Raw genomic sequence first — 22,483 nt, 5'->3', positions numbered from 1 at the left:
CCAAGCCCATATTGGCCTGGATTACTAGTTTCAGTTTAGTTCTACTATTCCACTCTAGTTCTATCATAAGACTCTCACTGGTTTGCCAAGATAACTTGATATTTATCATATTCTTTTGCCATGAAATTGATTGAGCTCCAATGCTTCCATATCCTTGATCAAAAATCAATATAGAAAATACTAGTACTGTGGTACTAAATACTTCTTCTTTAGGTACCTTCTCCATTACGGGGGTTGGTTACCATCATGTCAATCCTTACTTTGTTTACTGCTGCTCGGAAAGGTCCTGTGACGAGAAGTTGAGTGCTTCACTCAGGTTTCTCAACCAACACATTCTTCTACGTACCACTGAACGCTCACCAACAAGTTTACCTTGTATTATGAGGTGCAGAATTACGTGCTTAGGTCCTCTCATAATGTCCCCAAAGTATTTCAACTTCGAGATATTAATGTCTGCACAATAATTCTGTTGTTTAGCCATATGTCTGAGAACCTCCGTACTTGTGACTCTATCTGTCCAAGATATACGAAGCATACGCCGGTAGGTCAACATCTCAATTACTAGTACGAAATACTAGTACCCCTCATACAATGGTTTTATAACTGAGTTGAGTAAATAGTAATGAATTATCGTTGTTGTATTCTAAGCTTTTATGATGTAGTTTTGATTCACTGATATCTTACATTGTAATCCTTCATTGTAATAGAAGTCATAACGATGCAATCATCCACAAATGAGACTTACTTTGAGTGAAATTCTACACACATCTTTCAATCTTACTAATTTTATAATTTCACTATCATCTCTATTAATAATTATGATTGCTCTACTGGCTCTTCTAGTTGAAATTATTAAAAAATACAACTCAATTGAAGTATCAGGATTGTAATGGTCTGCACGTCTGCAAGATATAACATTTAATGGACGATTGTCAATGAATGTCCGAGACGCTGCCATGAATAGCCGTGACTAAACTTCAACTAAGCATGACTGATCGGCGTATAAAAGTGCTGTGGACATCAGCAATCATTGAATCATTACTGTCATTATTCTATTAACCATGTCTAGCTGTACTGCTTGATGTAATGGAATACATGGCTAAATATGGAGAGTGGGATGTCACTTTTCTGTCATTGAAGGAAAAATGAATCTATCAAGTTTTATGAAAAGCATGAGTTGTGTTGATTGTTAAATAATACAATTTTTGTTCCAAATTAGAAAAAATACTCAGTTATTTCTTACTCATACCATTTCTTTCTTATATGGATGGAATCAACAAAAGTCTGTTCTTCGTGGATTCAGATGAGACTGTTATTGTAACTATCTCAACCTACTGAAAGATGAGGCCAAACCGTTATCCTCCATTTACTTTTTCCACTATTGCTAATTTCATAGAATGAAAGTGACAATGATAATGCTTTAGTGAGTCATTTTTTATCAAGTACTCAAATACTCAAAGTACTCAAGTACTACTGCATCACTAGAGAGCCTTCAGATGGCAGGCTGTTTTAGTGCTTCAAGCCAAATCCCTGATTTTTTGCATCTTGAATATACTATTTATTGAATTTTCCCTCCATATATTACATTGCAATTGCATCAGTATGGCAGGTAAGCCTGAGCTACTTACTACTTTTATCTATGATTTTGTTAACATAGATTCGTGAGACTATACAGTGTATCATAATGAAATCAATATCGGGGACCGAGCTTCGCTCTGGAGTACAAAAGCATAAAAAATTTATTACGAAAGAAGAAATTATAATAACTTAACATTCATAGTTCATACAGGAATGAACTATCTAATCACAGTAAATTGAGTATAATTCCCAGAGGAATGCAAACATTTCCCTCACAAAGGCCCGGTTGCATAAAAGCCGGTTAAATTTTAATCCTGATTAATTTCACATGAACCAAATCAGAGAAGACCATTTCAAAAAGATGGATTTACTGGAATTTATCAGGATTGAAAATAGAACATCTAAACATCTAAACATCCAAACATCTAAACATCTAAACATCTAAACATCCAAACATCTAAACATATAAACATAAAAACATATCAACTTATAAACATATAAACATAAATTGCTCGCTTAATAGTATAGGATAATGTTAATTGATGTGGAATCACAATGTTCAAACTCAATATGATTTGAAATTTCAAGGCGTTCTATATTCCTCGAATATGAACGTTTCATCTTTCACCAATATAACAAACCAACATTGCAAATATAATATCAGTCTTTCCACAGCTAAATTTCAAAATGTCTGCTCAGAAATCCCAAATCGACAGTGGTACTTCAATCTTTCAAATAGTTCTTCTCCCCAAAACATAAGCTAAACAAAAATCATGAAGCACTTAAAACAAAGATAAGCACAAAAATGAGCGCTATGCTACTAAGAATATACCTTGAATATCTTGTTCACACTCATTCATTATTAATACATTCAACACAATAAAACAAAGCTGTTATGTTGGCCAACTGGTTAATTCTCCCACATTAGCAGCCTGATGAAGCACTATTTGTCACTCAACCATTGAGTTCCAGTCAACAAATTATCTTCAGATAAAGTACATTGTTTAACAAATCGATGTCATATGTGTGTCCCACGTATCATTGTTGCTAACTACCAACTTATCTTGAAGTTGATGCTGTCACGGTTGTAATGGATTGGTATCCATTTGCATCCTTCTGCTTATAATTTTCGAATATCCGGTCTTTGGATGAGGAGGGTAATGGGATAACACCTGCTACTACTCTATGGAGTAAACAGTTGTTACTCTACTAAGGTTTATGCAAATCATTCGTGATGGATTACTCACTAGAAGTATGTGAAACAAACAAATAAAATACTTTACAGCTTTTCGATTTTTCAATCTTCAATTCATAATATTATTGTTGGACTGTCTTTGTTAGCACTCTGAAATTTACCATTCTCCCCCCCTTATATCATAGCTTATCATATAGCTACCCCTATTTCTAGCTACAATGTTATTTAAATTTGGGTTTTTAAGTTTTTTCTCCCATTGGAGACAGTGTTTTTTCGGTGGAAAAAAAATGCATAAATATGTTCTATGTTCTTCAAAGAACAATTGAGTTGTCCTCATTCAATTACCCCCAGAGCTAACAACCCTGAATTTTTAGTAAGTTTAAAGACATTTTTCACCGTTGTTTGGCCAAATGTTGTCTTACTTGCTTTGCTCTTCCTTGCTATGATTCTCCTTTTGAACAATATTTTAGGTGTTGAACTAGATCAATCATGAGAACTCTATGTACGTTGAAAATTATGCGAAATGTATTATAATTTTCGTCACAAAGTATATCTCAGTCAATTGGATCCCAAGTAGTTATTTGTAATAGCCCCTTCTTTATAAGAAAACTTTTTCATCGATAATCCTAGATTTTATTTGAATCATTCATTTTTGGGCCTTGCATAGAACCTACATAATTCATATACAATGCATGAAGGTGCATTAAAGGTGAGCATTAGATTCAGCTTATCAAGATTGGTCTTTGGTAACTTCCCTGTTGAAAAGTGTTTCATCTAGATTATCTATTTCCATCACTTATCTTATTCATCAACATATTATATGCCTCAATCAAATTCTAGAATAGTAATAAATCTGCGGATAACCACAAATACTGCAATTTTTCAACCAGTATTTTTCTTCTAATCATCCCTTTCATTTTGTGATTTTTCACAGAAGCAGAAATCCTCTAGATATCTCATAGTGGTCATGTTTGGAATCTCCAATCAATAATATCTCTCTTGATTGCCTCCTATAACTGGAGCCTATAATCTAGAGTCAACTATGAGTATATAGAATAGTGAACTTTGTTTCATTGGCGTGGGAAACAGTTCAACTCTTTCTCAATGACAATGGAGAAGAAGGGTTCTCATTCGTGTAAAGAACCCTCAGCTGTCACTAAACAAAGAACTATTTTGGATAACGGGGTGTGGTTTCATGCCATTAACGATACAAAGAATGCAAAACAAAGGTTTAACCATGTTTTCCACGTTCCATTTGGCATGTGCTTTTCTTCCTTTGCTAGCTTCCTTTGACCTACTAAAACCAAACTTTGGTCTACACCTGGGAACCCAAAATTAGTTGGCTAGGCATGCACACATGTGAATTATGGGTTTATGGGTTCTATTCGTATCGGGATAATTTATTTAGACCTTGTTCAGAGTTGAAAAATGATTAACCTTTGTATAATTATCGGCTTGACCATTTTTCTATTGATTTACTCCATCTAGTAAATTACTAGATGGACTTATTCCACCGAGTATACAAGTATCTTCTAAGCCTTGAGATAGGTATTTTGTGTGAAACACAATTTTGAATTGTAACGAGTTAGAATACTGTTGAAGCAAAATTAATTATTGGATAAACTCTGATTTAGATGTTAACAGATCCATTGTTCCAACTACCAGTAGCACAAAGCAAAATCAGTAAATATATGATTTTGACAACAGTAGCAAAACTCAGTATCAGGCATCTAATGGATTATCACACAGCCATTGGCACGGACACATTATTAATTATCATAGTAGGCTAACTAGAATGTTTACTGAAAATTCTCTTGTTATGACATGACATACGATGCAGTTAATCAACTGATTGAATGTTCGGTAACTACTATGATTTTAGTTTGGCATAAGTTCAGCAGTAGTTAATGGAATCAATCAAAACTTGTCAGGAAAGAGCCGGCCGCTCAGTTAGTTACCTATTCTCGCAGATTGATTATTAACTGGCTAATTAATCAGAAATTATAATTTCAGGTTTGAGCTCTGTGACTAGTCACTAATTTCCTTCCTGAATGCAAGGCTCAATTAGTTAATACCACCATTAGAGGTGAAGCTGGATTTTAGGATAGGCTGAATAGTTAAATTTTACGCATATAAGTTGCTTTTGAATGTTTTGAGTAATCGTGTTATAAATGGACATTGTGTTTCTCAAAAGTATGTTTCACTGTGGAACCTTGTGAACCCTTGGTACCCGGGATTTCACTTTGATATTATTTACAAATCAATGGGCTAGAAATCAGAATTCAAATACTTTACAATGAATAGTAAAAAGGGAATTACCATTCCTTCCTAGTCTATCTTGTCGTACTATTATCTATATATCTCTTCCTCACAATAGGAGCATGAATAAGTGGTAATAGAGCATAATGAATTGGCAATAAAGCAGAATAAAGACGTAGGCTGGAAATTGGTCAAATGTTTCATTCAATCGCAATTCTAAAGAGAGATAATCAATGCATCTCAAGATTCTAAAAAAATCAGAATTTTTTGTAATTGAATAGGCCTATAACTGTTACTTGTACTAGGACTAACGATCAGCTTATTCCTATCCTAAATTAATACTTAAAGACATTTTACAAGTAGAATTTTGTAATAGCTTCTACTTGAAATTTGAGAATTTTATATTTAAAATAAAATTTCATATTTTTTTGTGAAACCTATGCATGGGAATAATCAGAATGTGGGGTCTGAAAAGATCACTATAATGAGGAGTCCCTATGAGATTCTAGAGTATTTTTTGTCCTTGATCTCAGAACTCATCCATTGACAATGGTGAGAGGGTTCACGGAGAAAAATAAAAGTACTTGATATATTCTTGATGATTTCTTTTGAAATGATATAATTATTCTATAAATTACTCATTCCATAGAAAGACAATTAAAGCCATTTGTAGAAATGGAATACATTTGATAGAGCAAGATTGGTTACTTTCTGTGTTGTTGTAAAGGTGTAAATGTGGATTTTTATCCATATTATTTAATAAAAATGACTTGATATTGTCATAACCAATAATTCATTTTTTAAAATCGTGATACTAGACGTGGTAGCTTTTTATCCATTTGAAAACGACTTGATATTGTCAGAACCAGTATTTTATTTTAAAAATTCGTGATACTAGTTACCATTGTTAATCCAGAATCTATCTCTAAATCTCTAGAAAGCTTGAACATCGAACAATTTATAGTATGGTTGACGCACCACAATTGGCCATCAGCTTTCGACCAGCAATGAAGACTGAGCTCTAATGCCATTGGTCAAGACCAAACATCCAAGTACTCCAAATCTATGGTCATTCGATAATCTCGGCCAATTACAATATAGAGTTTAACCTCCATTGGTCGACAGCCAATGACCAATCGTAGTGCTCCGACCATTATGGCCATTCTATGGCCTATATTCTGCTGTTCAATAATCCAGCTTTCATTTTACTAGAGATTGATAATGGAATAACAACTGAGGATTCTATCTCAAATTGTCTTGATAAATTAGAGGTTTTGACAACATGTTTCAATCATGGATTTGTGGTTTCGACAATATCTCAAATTGTTTCAGTAGATCAGTGATCTTGACAATATCAAATCAATATTTCTTTGACTTTATAAAATTACTTCACTTGTATGGACTACTTTATTAAAATTAATAAAAACAATATAAAAACATGTAGTACCCTTCTTATTTGAAACATTTCAAAACTTTAAAACATTCCAACGACGTATACGTTCATATAATATGTTAATATATGTACATAATTATATTATCTAATATCAACTTGTTTATTTTTTGCATTTCAACTTGAAAATGGCCAAAGTAGACAGAAACTAGTCGTTGAAATGTTTTAAAGTTTTAAAATGTTTTAAGTAAAAAAAGTACTACATGTTTATATCAATTCTTTCAATTTATATTTCAATATATTTCTTTGAAGAACAATCATTTCTCTCAGAGAAAAACCCCGTCTTTCCATATTCAATTATCAGTAAGACGATAATTATTCAGTATTATCAGTTTATCTGCAAGTATGCTTTATGCTTTGAAATAAAGCATACCATATTGCTTTTGAACACCTTTAGGATCTCAAATTTTAAAGTCAGAGTTGACTGTACCAGCAATATCCTCTCGATGGTTCAGTTTGAAAGTATAATTATAATATGTTCATAACCCGCTTCAAAACGTCGAATAAGACGTTCCAAGTAGAAGTCGAACCTAATATTGAATATTGTGATACAAGGATCACCAAGTTAACTTCCATTGTATACTTTATATCCTCTGAATCAAAACTAATCTCTCCTGTAGAGTTAAATCTGGCTATGTATTATACCACAAGATGCATAAGTATGCATGCTATTGAATAACATGAGGAGCCAACTATTCAGTGTCAGAGTTGACTGTACCAGCGTTGTTCAAATCAACAGAGAGTTGTCTTGAGTCCTGAGTCCTGAAACAAGAAGAGCAAAAGTTAGTTGGCCCACCCTCTAAGCTCTAAGCTCGCCTCTGCGTCTGACAAATTCCCAATCTCCTGCGTTCATCTATCAGCTCTTTAACACGCTATTGTTTCCATTCACGATCACTTGTAATCTTGATCCCATTACCTTTGAGATGTACTTCCCGATAAGTAACATTGAATGTAAAAGTATTTTTTTTTTAAAGAGTTTGATTCATTCTATTATGATTGTAGTCTTGAGCTTCAAGTCTTTCTCACGTGGCTTTAAGTTGTAAACGGTACTTGATAGTAGTCTCCAATGTCAGTTTATTGAGATTGATTTTGGTGACTGAGTCTTCAGAATCATAAATTATGAATCAAGTGCCGTATATAACAATATTCTTTGATTGAAATTTAGCAAATTTGTCCTGATTGTCTAGCAATCAAGAACTGGATTCATACTAATTGTTGAACAAGCAAGTTGAATTTATAATCTGAAAACCAATCATATATACAGTCCTGATAATTTTTAATGATTCATGTATTATGATAATTCTTCATCTTAGTAGAGCTGTTGGTATCCAAATGGAATTAAATCATGTATACGTATACTCACTATCTATTTACTCTATTTAAAAATATTGGTATGAATAGATGAGAATTTCACTTGCCTCAGAAGATTCCTATTCTTATGAAGTCAAACCTTTCAAATTCAAACTGATCATGAGAATTCCAGCTATAAAATACTGTTCAATCAGCACTAAATGCATCCAGAGCGTTCTGAAATCGCATGCAACAACTGCTGGATACTTATATGCAATACATGTAATTGACGGCCTTATAAAAATTTGAATAATCACAAAACAGCCAGTGTATTTGCTACCTTCATTCAAATTTAAAATATGTCTGATAATGTTACAACTACTGTGCTGAGTTGCATTTGCGAATTCCACCACATAGCAGTAAGTATGTGTAGCCTACTCCGGTAAGCATAACCTGCTCCTGCATTTAGAGGTTTTCTCTCATCTACAACAAAACAATTTCCTTCTATACAAAAAAAAAAAAAATTTTATGTGAAAATTATAACTGGCAGATCACGTTCAAAATATGCTACACTTTTACTAGACAAGACATATTCATTATTGATATTACTGTGCTTTCAATTTTCAATACCTTTAATCCATTTTCTGTGCAAAAATATTCCAATAATAGGAATAGAATAACTGTTTGTATTGTAATTTTGACTTGTACTTACTTTACTTTGACGAAGCCTAGTGCAATTTGTTTGTTTAACGGCAAATGAAGTAACGGCATATGCAGTTATTTGTAACACAGTTGTTATTGAGATTATAACATTCTCTGTTCTTTATAGTTTCAAAACATAATAGTTTTCACCTCATAAACTTTCATTCTCTAAACTACCATCGTTAATATCCAATTAGATGGCTATTCAAACATACATCTTTCTGATTTCTCAAGAATTACGTGAATAGCAAGCATCCTTCTCAAGATTTCGATCGAGAGGCCTACTCAATCCCAATCACAACTTTCCCCAACATCCTATACAGAAAAATGTCACATATGTCTTCGAGTGTGAATGATAGCGGTGCAGCTCAGCCTGTGTTGAACATGACAGCATCAATATATCTAGGACGATGCCATTGTTGATAAATTTACAAAGTTCCAATGCTGTGCGGTCCTCGCGTCATTTCTCAAGATGATCCTGACAATAGGAATCAATTTGAAGCGCCCTCGATTCAACTCGGATAACGTTCAGATAAAGTGGATATTTATACAGTACTCGAATGGTCAAAACATTCGACACTTACAAATAGGTTGTATCATAAGAGGAGGTTCATGGGATGTAGATTCGTTTTACATTGACACGACAATGGGAAGAGTCGACGATTAGGAGAGATAGAAATGGAGGTTTATTGTGGATATCGAGTGTGGATGCTGGAGTGGGAAATAAACGCACTACTTGAGGGGAGGTCCCAAGATTAATATGCTGCTATCATTCTTGTGGCCGAGATAACTGGATGCTGGCTGGAGTGGCAAGCCAAGGCAAGCCAGTAGTCCCCTCGGCCTTCTAATGGACTCTACTTATAGCGCTTTTAAACCACACTAACCTGCCACCTCGGTCGGATATTAGTAAATGTCGATCCTCCAGAGGCGGGTCTTGTAAAGCTAAACTGTTTATATTGTCCGCAAACTCTGCCCATTTCTCACACAACAATCACAACATAGGAATTTTATTTTTTCTACCGCTCTTTTGGTTTTGAAGTATTTTTTTGGAAAATATCAAGAAAGAACTGATAATGCGTTAAGTGCAGCTCTAGTGATGCGTTAATTCGAGTAGAAAAGCTAGAAAGCGAGTAGAATTAAGTTTGTTTCTTTGGTCCTCTGAAATTATTTCTTTAATATGTAAATATTTCATATTCTAGTGATAATATTGTGAAATATTTCTTTTTTTTTGTTTTGAAGCATCTAAATAATTGAATCTATTTTGTGAAAATAATTAAGTACTAAACATTTCGTTAAGTGAACAACTACAAGACTCAACCTATTTCGGACTATGTGTAACCTTATCTAAATTTGGAAGGAAAAAAGCACAAGGTTTCCTTATTTTTCCTCTCCCTATCATTTTGTTGATGTACTTATTGTATGAATCAATAAAGAATAATATTGAAGATGACTACTTGATGATTATGTGACTCAATGATAAATGAATTGCTTGATAGGAATAATTGATTGATGATAATTATTGATAAACTATTTCCAAGAAGAGAATAATTTTCAATGTGTTGTCACCTTAAATAATCAAGGTATGTAGGGAGTGTGATATTAACACTCAAATCATAACTATTAGAAAGTAATTTGACTCAAGCATTCAAACATCAGAAAAAACATCATCAAATGGATTTGGAGATGGACTTCTGAAATAAGGATAGAGTTTAACATTTGTGGTTCGTCAAATCTAATCAAATATTGTCGCCCCTTGAATACTTCATGAGAGAACATGCTGATGAGGAGGGAAACTTGACAAGATAAAAAAAAACAAGACAGTTAGGAAACAAACCAAAATATCAAAAGCCTCAACATATCCACTTAATACGGTATGGATCTAATAATTGGGTCCAATATTCGAAGCTTTGAGTGATTCATCATTCATTCAAAAAATGATACAAACACATAATTGTAAAATGACTGGGAATGAAAAAAACTACTTGTCTTATATAGCCCTTGATCAAATCGCATCATGTTCTTTCTCAATTTAAACTGAATCGCCCCAAAATAGTAAATTGATAATCGATTTCATCTAGCCTATATCCATTTATATGTTCCCAATATTTATTTATTTATTTATTTACAACAATATGGGAGCACACGGGAAAACCCAAAAATTGCTCCCCAATCAAAAAAATTACAATAAGCACTTTACAAAAAAACTTAAAAATAGAGAGAAAGACATAAGGAAAAAACTATTTCATATTTGTGAAGAGAAAAAAAATGTGATGAGAATCTAAATATACTGAAAACTTAATATACTAAAAACTAGATACTATACTATTATTATACTGTACTAGAAACCATTTACAATATGAGAAAATAATGAGAGGAGAATCAAGAAAATACAAATAACATTCCAATAATGAGATAAATGATAACAGAGCTAAGAATGAAAGGAAGTCATCTACTAAATATGGTACTCTATGTAAGTTGATGAGGTCTAGTGTGGGAAAAATAGGTGTCACATTGGGTGGAGCCGCTTACATGCCTTCTTGAACTGACTGGGATTCATATGAAAAAGGTCTAGGTGAAAACTATGGTAATTATAAAGATTCATTATGCGGTTGATTGGAGAATAGAAGTGACTATTGGAGTTGCATTGGGGAGGAAGAAATCTGAAGCCGGAACGCCGTGAAACTGAAGACACATATATATTCAGCAATGAAAGGAGGTAGGTTGATTGGACACGGTTGTTCAATATATTATATAGGAACAAAAGCAATTTACAGCTCCTAGATGCTTCCAGGGATTGAATATCGAATATGGCTCTTAGGTTAGCTGTGGGAAAATTGAAAGGACAGAACATTTTAAAACGCTTGAAATATACAAACCTTAGAAATTTACTTTGAATTCTTTCTAATTCCATCTCATGAGAGGCGAGATATGGATGCCATACTTCAGAGCAGTAGTTTAATAAACTTCTGATAAGTGTCTTATATAATAGAATAAGAATATTGTGATTATCAAATTGAGAGCAGGTTCTCCGAATGAATCCAATCTGTTGACATGCTCTGGAACATAAACTTCTCACATGATGATTGAAATTGAGCTCAGGATCAAAAATTACACCAAGGTCTTTAAAATGGTCCACTCTCTTAATTATTTGATCTATAGGATCTATAGGATCAATAACCAAATAATTAAGAGAGTGGACCATTTTAAAGACCTTGGTGTAATTTTTGATCCTGAGCTCAATTTCAATCATCATGTGAGAAGTTTATGTTCCAGAGCATGTCAACAGATTATATGAATTATATGAATTATATGGAAGAATATCGTTTATAGTTTCAATGTTTATTTTGGACCAAAATTTTATAAAAATTATACACGTGAAATTCTAACCTTATCTTGGACTTTGTCACCTATAAATTTGGAAGAAAAATAGCACAAGGACTATCTTATTATTTTATCTTTCAATGTTATTACATTAGTGTCATTTGCATTTTAAATAAATGAAAATTAAAATAAATATCACAATTTTAATAGACTTTTAAGTTACTATGTTTGGAAAATTTCCATGAAAGAGGCCACAATGTTCGAACATGATTGTCAGTTGGACTTAGAACACAAGTTGACTAGAACTGGTTTCGAGTCCAGAACGCTTGGCCGGCATCAGATCATTAGCTACGATGGAGACGCTGCTTTGTGTTGGGTGAAGTAGTTGCATTTTATTGGCTCCTTAAAACGCTTCCCTGGTTATAAAAAAAACTTCATTCGATGCTTCTTTTGCATTTGCAAAGTCGTGTGCCGGAATGTCGGGAGCAACCGGTTCCCCACGTGACATGTGTCGGTCCGATATGTCGCCGACATGTCGTACGGTCGCGTGTTGCTGGTGGTCCGCCATTAGATGCCACGTCCAGATACCAACCGACAACCACGCCTGCATTCTCTGCTGCCCACTAATTCAGAAAAATATCCTGCTCCCGGTCTCTTCACTCTACTCTAAACTGTCAGGATTCCTCATGTAAGACTTCCTCCTTCCCTCATTGAACCAAAGCTGACAGGGTTTGTACTAAAGTAGAAGCTAACAGCAGCTACCAGAGATCCCCAGCAACCATCATTCATCCTCCCCATTTAACCAATACTGAAAGTTTAAAGTGGATCTCACTAAAGTAGCTGTCATCAGAGACTAGTAGCTACCATTATCGATGCTCCCCATTAAAACAATGCTGACAGATTGGAGTGAATGTCACTAAAGTATGTCTGCTATCAGAAGCTCCAGCAGCTACCAACATCGGTCCAATTAATGACGATTTGAAGCACGGCTGAACGGTCCTAAACTATCGGCTATACAAGCTGACGTGGAGACAGATTACAGAGTCGCCTCTTCTAAATTTCAGAATGACTTAAGTAGCAGTAACCAAGATACTAAGGAACTTTATTTTTCTATAATTCCTATATTTATATTTATTATAACTATATTTCTCTATACTAAGTCCTATATTCTTCTATAGTAGCGGACAACTAACTGAGTTCCTCAAATTAGCAGGCTTGTAACTAAGAAACTAAGTAACAGTCTGATATTTTTTGTAGAAGTGTTCGGATGACTGCTTGGGTGCCCCAAAAATAACAAGGAGACAGTTTCCCTTACATTCTTGAGTTAGATTTTTTCAGAGATGACTGGAAGTAGGTCTTGATCGAATTCCAAATATTTTAGTCATCGAGCTTTTTCTTAGAAATGACAGGTAGCTCTTGTTCAAATTTTAAACACATCAGAACAGTTCAAGCTTCGAGTTTATTCACCCTAGAATAATTTCATCCTAGAATAGAAAAAAAATTCAAGTGATGGCCGTCTGGTTTATTTTATCAAGTTAATGTGAAATTAGCCTACATTAGGATGTTTGGAGTTTCAGTGGGCTACAATATTGATTGGACAACATTTAAAGTCTTTGAGTAACAATTTCATCTTCTTGAAGAATGCGAAGCATCTCTAGCCGAATTAATTAATAGGTCTTGTAATTAGCAAAAAATGAAAAGCATCTCTGAAAACATTTCTTGGAAAATCCAAAGCATCTCTACAGAAAAATGTAAAATGGTCTTGTAATCAATCGTCTAATTCTTTATTACTCATGTTCTTCAAGAATGGTAATAGAAAGATATCATTAACAATAAATATGGAACCTGTGAGCAGAAAAAATATTTGAAATATTATTAACACTCCATGATAAGATGCTCAAGATAAGATTCAAGACATTTTCTTACATTTATTTCATTCCATTTATAATTAATAAGAGTTACACAACTTCCAGAAAAGTACCACAGTCTTATGCCCCAGAACGGTTCCAATTATAATTCATACAGAAATTTAGATACTCACGTCTTTGAAGTGTAAAAGGTTGAAAAAGATTCTTGAGTTTATCGCTACACCGTTTATAATGATTATTGAAAAACCGTAATACCTCATCCCATCTTCTACACAAGCTCAGCTTACTCATAAACAGTTCCCAAAAATTCTAAATGAGGTTAAAGAAGATTATTTGGTTTATCACTACACAATTTATAATTAAAAAAACTTCCTATCTCATAACATCTTCCATACAAGCTTACTCATGTACAGTTCCCCAAAAATTCTAATATCGACCAATCTCCCAGCCATGACTCCCAGCCTCAATTGATCAGATCGACGGACGCGCCGTTGCATAAGACAAAGATGATTACAAGGTCGTGGCTTGGCGAGGGGTGGTCCATCTCAGCAGGGGTTGTAAACAAAATGTCGGCAGCGGTCGGATCGTCATTTGCGGGCTGCAGCCTCCCATTATTTAACAGCGAGCGCCCTCGGTGAGCCAAGGCAGCACCCTTGGTGAGCCACAGCTCCAGCCCGAGCCCATAAGCCCCTCACTGATCGAGTTCGTTATTAGTCCTTGGGAAGCATTCCGCATCACGCTGAGAACAAAGCGACTCCCCTACCATTCATCTCACAAGCTCAATCAGGAATCACATATAATGGTGAGAGTAATTTGCTTCGGAATCAAATATCGGGGAGTTTCATTTGTGGAGTATGAGGATGACCGTGTGTGATATGTTATGAATTATAATTTAGAAATTCCTGACTTTTCGAATAAGTTATTGAAGTAGTTTTCCAGTTGCAATGATGAGATTAATTTGCCTGATAATAAAATTTCACGGAGTTTGACGTGTGGAATGTGAAGAATATGCAATATGATTATTAAAGTCCTTACTCTTCAAATAGGACATTGATGTACTGCTCTGATAAAGTGACTCCTTTAGATTGGAGCCCCCTCATTGTTTTCTAATGAGATATTGTTGTTGACTAAGACTCAATGTATTAGTTTGTATTCCTTGCATTATTTGATTCTCATCAGGAAATACCGGTTGTTTCAAAAAGATTACCAATTTTAAACAGTTATATTCATATTAAAAATGGTGTACAATAACCAATTTCACATGAAATTACTCACAAAAGTATCAAGTTTATTATAAGTGTTCCATGTGCCCTCCTTTTGAGGCTCGGACGACATCTAGACGGTAGCCAAATTCATCCCAGACTGTTCGCAAGATGTCTGTCTTCTCGGACTGTAGCTACTGCATCAGATATCCTGGTTTATCGCTCCTCAATATCAAATGCTAAGAAAGGAACAACGTTGAAGATCGTGTTCATGTTTCTACCTTAGGACTTGATATTGAGGAGCTAATAGCTGATGTAGTAGCTACAGTCCTCAAAAGGAGGGTACATGGAACACTTATAATAAAGTTGTTACTTCTGTGAGTAATTTTATGCAAAATTGATTTTTGTACACCATTTTTTAAAATGAATATAACTGTTTAAAATTGGGACATTCTTTTTGAAACATCCGGTATTTATCACCTTCCGTAATATCCCTGCGTAGTTCTGAGTGGATGATGACTTTTGTATTGATACACTTCAACAATTTAGAAATGTCACAAGCCACCCATTCATTAGTTCAATTGAAAGACATGTTTCAGTTGTTCCTCCATCACCATCATCTCTTGTTTCTAGGCACGGTTTCCAAGCCGATAGATTTAATAGTCTATTAGATCTAATAAGTGGACCTTAGAGACCTCACCTGATTAGTAGTAGTAGAAACCGGGTCATACCTCAATAATATTGTTAGACTACTGCAGTATTGTCGTCTAAGTTTTGGTTATCGGATGACTCTCGAGATAATCAACTGATTACTAGAACGAATAGAAATCTGAAAGTCCGAGTTAGCCTAGGTTTTGATATAAATAGCTTAGTTGCAGATATAAAATCACAATAACCTCTATACATTATTTTTTTCCACATTCCTGCAATCACATACAAATTTCCATTTCGTGAACATTATATGATTAATTTGGAGTTTCTGGATAGATTTCAGCTCTGAACTTGTCAACCAATTAATCCTCTTCTGCTGCATTTAAGATGATTGCTGAAAAATTTCTCCGGCTGTCATAAATTCAAGGCCTCGTTATTTTGAAAGTTGTTTGTCCTGCAATTCTCATGGAGGAGAGTATGGTCATGGACCATAAAATTTCTCCGACTGTCATAAATTCAGGCCTTGTTATTTCCAAAGTAGTTTATCCTGCAATAATCATGGAAGAGAGTTTGGTCATGGACAAATAATAGAGCCTTGTCCCTTCATCTTCTATTTATGGTACAATCTAGGAAAGGAAAGATACCTCATTATTCATGCATTCTAGCTTCCAAGGGAGTTCAAGCTTTTGTTTTCAACTTAATACTTGAAATTCCATTCTCTTATCCACAGAAGCAGGGGAGAAAATGAGAGTTGATTCGGAGCTCTCTTCGTTGGAAGAGATCCTCTACGAAGCACTGAGTTTCATTACGAAATAATGTCTTCATTGCTCTGAATCCAGTGCAGTCGCTGTGTGTTTTCCTTCACAGTTCGTTAATGCGTGATGCGTCTGATGCAATATTATGACATGACCCTGTCCTTGTCTGTCTGTAGTACTCTGTTTGTCTGTGAACTGTCTGTCTGCAGTGTGTAACATGTACAAGACGTGGCAGTTGGCTTCTTCAATGGATTAATCAGCAGAGTGTCGGATTAGAGTGGCACTATGCTACAATATATGTCTCTCGAAAGACTGAATTGATCAGATCTTGGAGTGGATTATGCGGGAGAATTCATTCATATATTCTATCTCCGTGAGACTTAGTTTCATTTAGGCAGTAGAACGGACTCGCTGTCATCCAGTGATTGTTTTTATCAATAAATAGTATTGTAATAATTTTTTTTTGTAAGATCAATGCGCCTATTGATCTTTTTAAATTACAATGAACCCCATTTTCTAATGAAATTCTTTATCAGAGTGAAAAATATCTGTCAATTTACCTCGATTAGTAATGTAAAATAAATTATTGATCATCATCAATACGCCTATTGATCTTCTTAAATTACAATGAACCCCATTCTCTAATGAAATTCTTTATCAGAATGAATGATATCTGTCAATTTACCTCGATTAGTAATGTAAAATAAATTATTGATCATCAACAAGCAAGTATGGTACTTGAAAGTGAATGTTTGTGCAAAGTAGGCCTATCACCGATTGATAGACCGACCCCAATTACTCATCTATGCAGGATCATCTTGAATCTTGAATGAGAATGATATAATTATTGACTTTTGTATAAGAATTAGTATAAATAGAAATAAAAATAAAAATCTCAGTACCATTTTTTCTATTTATATTACAAGTAGCATTATACATAAATAAGTCAAAGAATTAGTATCTACGTAGGTTTGTAATAAGCACTGCTTATTATACATAGATATCGTTTATTGTAGAAACTCTGCTTATTGTAGATAGTCTATATTAAATTTGAAAATTTCCTATTCTTATCAAATAATCATCAGTGAATTATGAAGTCAGTTGATATTCGAGCAGAAAACGAACATCCAAAATACTATAGGCTAATGTTTGGAGACATTTTTTTAAAGAAACTCATCCTTTGTATAGAACAGTTCAGAATGTGAATGAGAGACAGTTTTTGAAAAAGATCGAATGAGAGTTAAAATTAAATTATTACCATGGATGTTTCTAATTGAAGAATATGACAAGTATGATATTATTCTGTAGTACTGATATTATTCTGGTTTCCAATCTTAAATGCTCTCATGAGATAGTTCATGTTGAACATTGTAATATCACAATATACTACTGGATTATGGTGAATCATTTTTGAGATTAGACTTCATAGTCTGAAGTTTCCATTCGAACATTTCCAATAGAGAGAATACTTTATTTTTTTCCAATAACCTAGACCCATCTCTAGATGAAGAGGATTTCTTATGCTTCAATCTTCACAGAATACCCCTCACCAGCTACTAAGAGCGAATTTTCTGTGAAGTTGCTAGAAAAAACCTGAAATGCTAAAAATGAACAGGATCATTTGAAGATTTCCATCACCAAGGTTCCAAACTCCAATGAAGTAACTTTACAGCTCACAATTCAAAGCACACCCAAACTTCTAAAATCTATTCTCTTGCAAGCCTGTGATACACACAATAGTAGGGTGACTGCCATTTTGAATCGACAGTGAAATTATTTTGAAGCTCAGTCGTGATCGAGCCTCGTGTCTCATGTCACATGCGTCACGTCACGTCACGACACGTTTGTGCTCGGAAAGCATCACGCTGGTCACGAATTCATTGGGCATCTGTCCGATCCTGAACATTATAATTATTCGGCACCAAATCGTCCGAGTTGTTAAATTTCTTTCTGACAGAGACCATCCTGTGATTCCATTGTGTTCGGCAGACATCCTGCCAGTTTATATACATTGAATATTCCATCTATATTGTATAATAAAGGTATCTATATAGATGTATATATACTGTTGGATGAAGTTCTAAATCCGATCTTTGAACTCTTGCATTGATAAACTGACCGAAGGACGTCCACTGTTCAGATCTGACGCAAAGCGAAGCTGGTTTCGCTTCAGATGAGTTCTGGTGAACTGGAGATGAGCGGGAATTCAGGAGCATTCGATTTCGGATGTCAATAACATGCGATATTTTGAATAACGATTGGGAAGTGATTTTTTGCTGCTGTTGAGTCTGTCATGAGTAGAAGAAACCTTGTTTGAAAGTTAATTGAAGTCTGGGTGGCTCTGATAATCAAAGTATTCGTAAATTCATTTTCATGAAATTCATGTTGAAATTTTGACATAGTCATTAATTATTGATTATTGACACAGGATCCATTAATAGTTAGTTGGTTACCAATTGAGTAGAGTACCACTGTTTAAAACTGATGCAGAAAAACGTTAGTTTCGCTGTGTATGAGATTTGGTGAATTAAGTAACATATAATCAGTAATTGCGTATGAGATGAGCTGGAATTGAGTCGCATCAAGATTATCATTACATGAATATAAAAAAACATGCGATACTCTGAATAAAATTTATAGGAAGTGAGATCTTTCTGCCATTACATCTGTAATCAGGAGAAACCTAGTTTGAAACGTATATGGGTGGTTCCGATATTCAGTATTCTTGTAAACGTTCATTTATTATCTATTTATTCGCAACAATATGGGAGCACACGGGAAATCCCCAAAATTGCTCCCCAAAAAAGAAAATTACAATAATAACTATACAAAGAAATTGAAAATTGAGAGAAAGAAATAAATACAAGAAAAAAACTATTCTATAAGTGAAGAAAGAGAAATGCTTTGAGTAACTAGGTAGATATGGCTATAGATAGGCTATGATAGAGACTAGACTTCATTAAAAAGATACTTCAGTAAACTAGAGACTTCATTATAAAGTTGGAATGTCTCAAATCAGATAGTCTAAGAGTATTGGAAAATGTTTCAACTGTGTGCTGGGAAGGATACATCTAATATTATTACTTGATGAGCATTCTCAATACTATCAACTGCAACAACCTATTAATTATAATAATTGCCAGTTACAATTTATTTAATCATTACTTTATTTAATCATTTTTTTATTTATCTAATCATTACAACATTTTAAGACCACGTCCTCATTTCCTTCGTGGTGGGCCTAACTCTTTTCACCATCTGTAACATCTACGGTTACGCTACTGTACGCCAAGTTCTTCTTTCGTATTATCCATCATTTTCTCTCATGCTTCCACTTTTTTCTTCAATGCTACTACCTCAACAGCTCAATCAAATTCACGCGGTTCATAAAACCGGAGATATTTTTATAATAGGTTACAGTCCCCTTTTCAGGCAGAGGAGATTTGAGTTGTGGAGCAATGAAGTGATTCTAGTCTGACTGGTGTGGACGATATTATCGCTAACTTGCCAGGCGTACAGTGTATAGAGCAGACAGACCTCTTATAAAACTGCCTGTCATTGAGTACAATTAGCTTGACCGAGCGCTACCAAGGTTGTCTTCCATCTTTCATTCTTGTTTCTCTTGAACTATTTCAGTTTGCTCTTTCATTTTCTCTGTACACCTTTTTCTATTCACTCTCTACCATTCATAGTTGACCTTTCTGAATTCACCCCTTCTCTAAATTTAAATTTTATAGGATCAGTTCTCTTTCGATATTTTCAATTCGGAGAACTCTGAGACGTAACTAAGAAAGCAACGATATGCCTGATGGATTCGAAAACAACTGTTGGGAATAACTGATTCTTCACTAAATATACTCCCATAACGATCATAAAATTTGAATAATCAGTTGTGAGTCGGAACAGGCTATAGCCTAATCCTTGTTTGTGAGAAAAAGAGACAATCAGAAAACCTCAACTGCAGATTCTCAAGTCTCCATGATTCGCAGAATGATATAATTATATAGGTTCATATAGACTTATGCGCAACGAAAACTTGCATTTCACGTTTCATTAGCTGATTCTATTCTTATTATATCTGTATCTTACTGTTTCTGTACAAATACAGATATAATAAGAATAGAATCAGCTAATGGAACGTGAAATGCAAGTGTTCGTTGCGCATAAGTCTGTAAGCACTGTATATTAAGACTAGATCATCAAAGGCATTTTTCCAGCCATTTTTCATGCGCCAAAACAATCAGCCAATCGGAGAGTTTCCTGGTTTGCCGACTCTGAAAACACCGTCTGGAAATGCCTGGAAAAACGCATATATGGTCTCATCCTAGAATTCTTCCAATTATGAGAGGTGTTCCCTCAGCAGTTGTAATAAGATTAAATTTCTCATGAGCTATAGCTGTTTTTCATATGCTATAATATAAGAATAAGAATAAGAATGTTTATTTCGCCAAAATTACATAATACAGTAGTTACTAAACATGAATGATTTGGCACAGCCAGCAAAGTTAAACTTGTGCGCTAGCTGTGAGTTCATAAAGCAAACAGTACGAAGTAGCCTATAGCAATACTGAAAAATGGAAAAAAATATATACCTATGTGATAAATATTATAGTAATGCTTCTTATAAATAATACAATGATAAGAATTGAATAATTTTGTGTTAAAACCAAATTATACAGGTGATAACCAAAAACAAGTCATGCAGCCTACATTTAAATCTTCTAAAATGCGAACTAATGAAGAAGAATACAATAAAAAATGAAATTTTCAGTAAATGAAGTTAATGAATATCCGAGTAGACTACTTTGGATGATTGAAGAGACTTGATATGTTGTAAAAAAATCTACTTAATTTTAATAATATTTTTTTTATTTTAATAGTGTTTTTTTGCCTCTCCAATTACGGAAAACTTCCATAACATCAATATTCACTCTACTTTAGATGAGTTCAAAAACTTCAGGATAATACAATATTTATCATGCAATAACAATAATTAAGTAGCCTATTCATGGAATATGGAATTCGAAAATTCTAATGAAGCAGAATGTCCAATGTGGTAAATTTTCCCTGATCACCGAATAGGCCTTCATTTCTAATCATTACAATGAGTATATTCATTATAAATGCAGAGTATAGCATGTGAATGATATGATAAATGATTACAGAAACGGAAATAACCATGTCAACTGAATGAAATGATATTTCACTTGCTATCAGCCTTTCCTCTTGGAGTTATGAACTTCTCTACACGCAATAGAATACAAGAGTTGGGTAAACAACTCATTTCCAAGGCACAAAATAATTGAACAGCAAGCTTCGTGCCTGTGACATTCCTCCTCTTCTCTTCTTTCTCTCTCATCACTACTCCACCTTCTTCTCTTTCTATTTCTCTCTTTCTTTGTGCCTGAAAGATTCCTCCTCTTCTCTTTTTCTCTCTCATCGCTACTCCACCCTCTTTCTATTCCTCTAATAAATTTATTCGTACCTGGGAAGATTCCTCTTCTTCTCTTCTTCTCTTTCATCGCTACTCCCTTTTCTTCTCTCTCTATTTCTCTATTTCTATTTGCATGGAGATTCCTCCTCTACCCTTCTTCTTCATCATTGCATCTCCACCATCCACACCTTCTCCTTCTCGTATCCTTCTCCGTCCTCTTCTCCCTCCAAATTTTCTGTCACTTGTGTGACTGTTTCGTGACTCACACACAATGGGCCTTTCATCTCACGTCTGCTGTCTTACACAATGACATTTCTGACTCTGCAATGCAAACTCAGCTTCGTTCAGCAGCTTCACGACCGACAGCACACAGCTATGATCCTCCCGTCCTTCAGAGCCATTTTCATTCAGCGCTTCGATTCAAAACTCAGTAGAATTCAAACACAAAAAGTGTTATCTACGAAAATACAGTAGTAATTATGTGAATAATATGTGAAAAAATCATGAAATGTTAACCTATGTTCGGGTCCATCTAAATTTGGAACAGTTTTGGGCTTTGAGCCTGTTGTTCCATTCCCAATCATTCATAATTGAAAATGATAGTGTATGAATCAATTGCATAAATCAATGTATGTAGAAAAAGGTCTTCTTACTCAGCTACACTACGCTGTAATACGTCCCATCTCTCAATCTTAAATCCAAGCCACGAATTTGTCCCGTTCACGATCGTAGCTTCAATTTAACATTGGGAGATCAGCTAAGCTAGAAAGGACGATTT

General features: G+C 34.4%; 1 protein-coding gene across 2 annotated transcripts in view; it reads left to right on the top strand.

The window, feature by feature from the left end:
* Positions 1 to 22,483, top strand: part of LOC111049621 (homeobox protein Hox-C4) — a 38,099-nt gene that overhangs the window by 5,600 nt on the left and 10,016 nt on the right. The window lies entirely within an intron of this gene.

The sequence above is a fragment of the Nilaparvata lugens genome, chromosome 8, assembly GCF_014356525.2.
Source record: "Nilaparvata lugens isolate BPH chromosome 8, ASM1435652v1, whole genome shotgun sequence".
Taxonomy (NCBI): Eukaryota; Metazoa; Arthropoda; class Insecta; order Hemiptera; family Delphacidae; genus Nilaparvata; species Nilaparvata lugens.
This window is presented reverse-complemented; position numbering and strand designations above follow the sequence as displayed.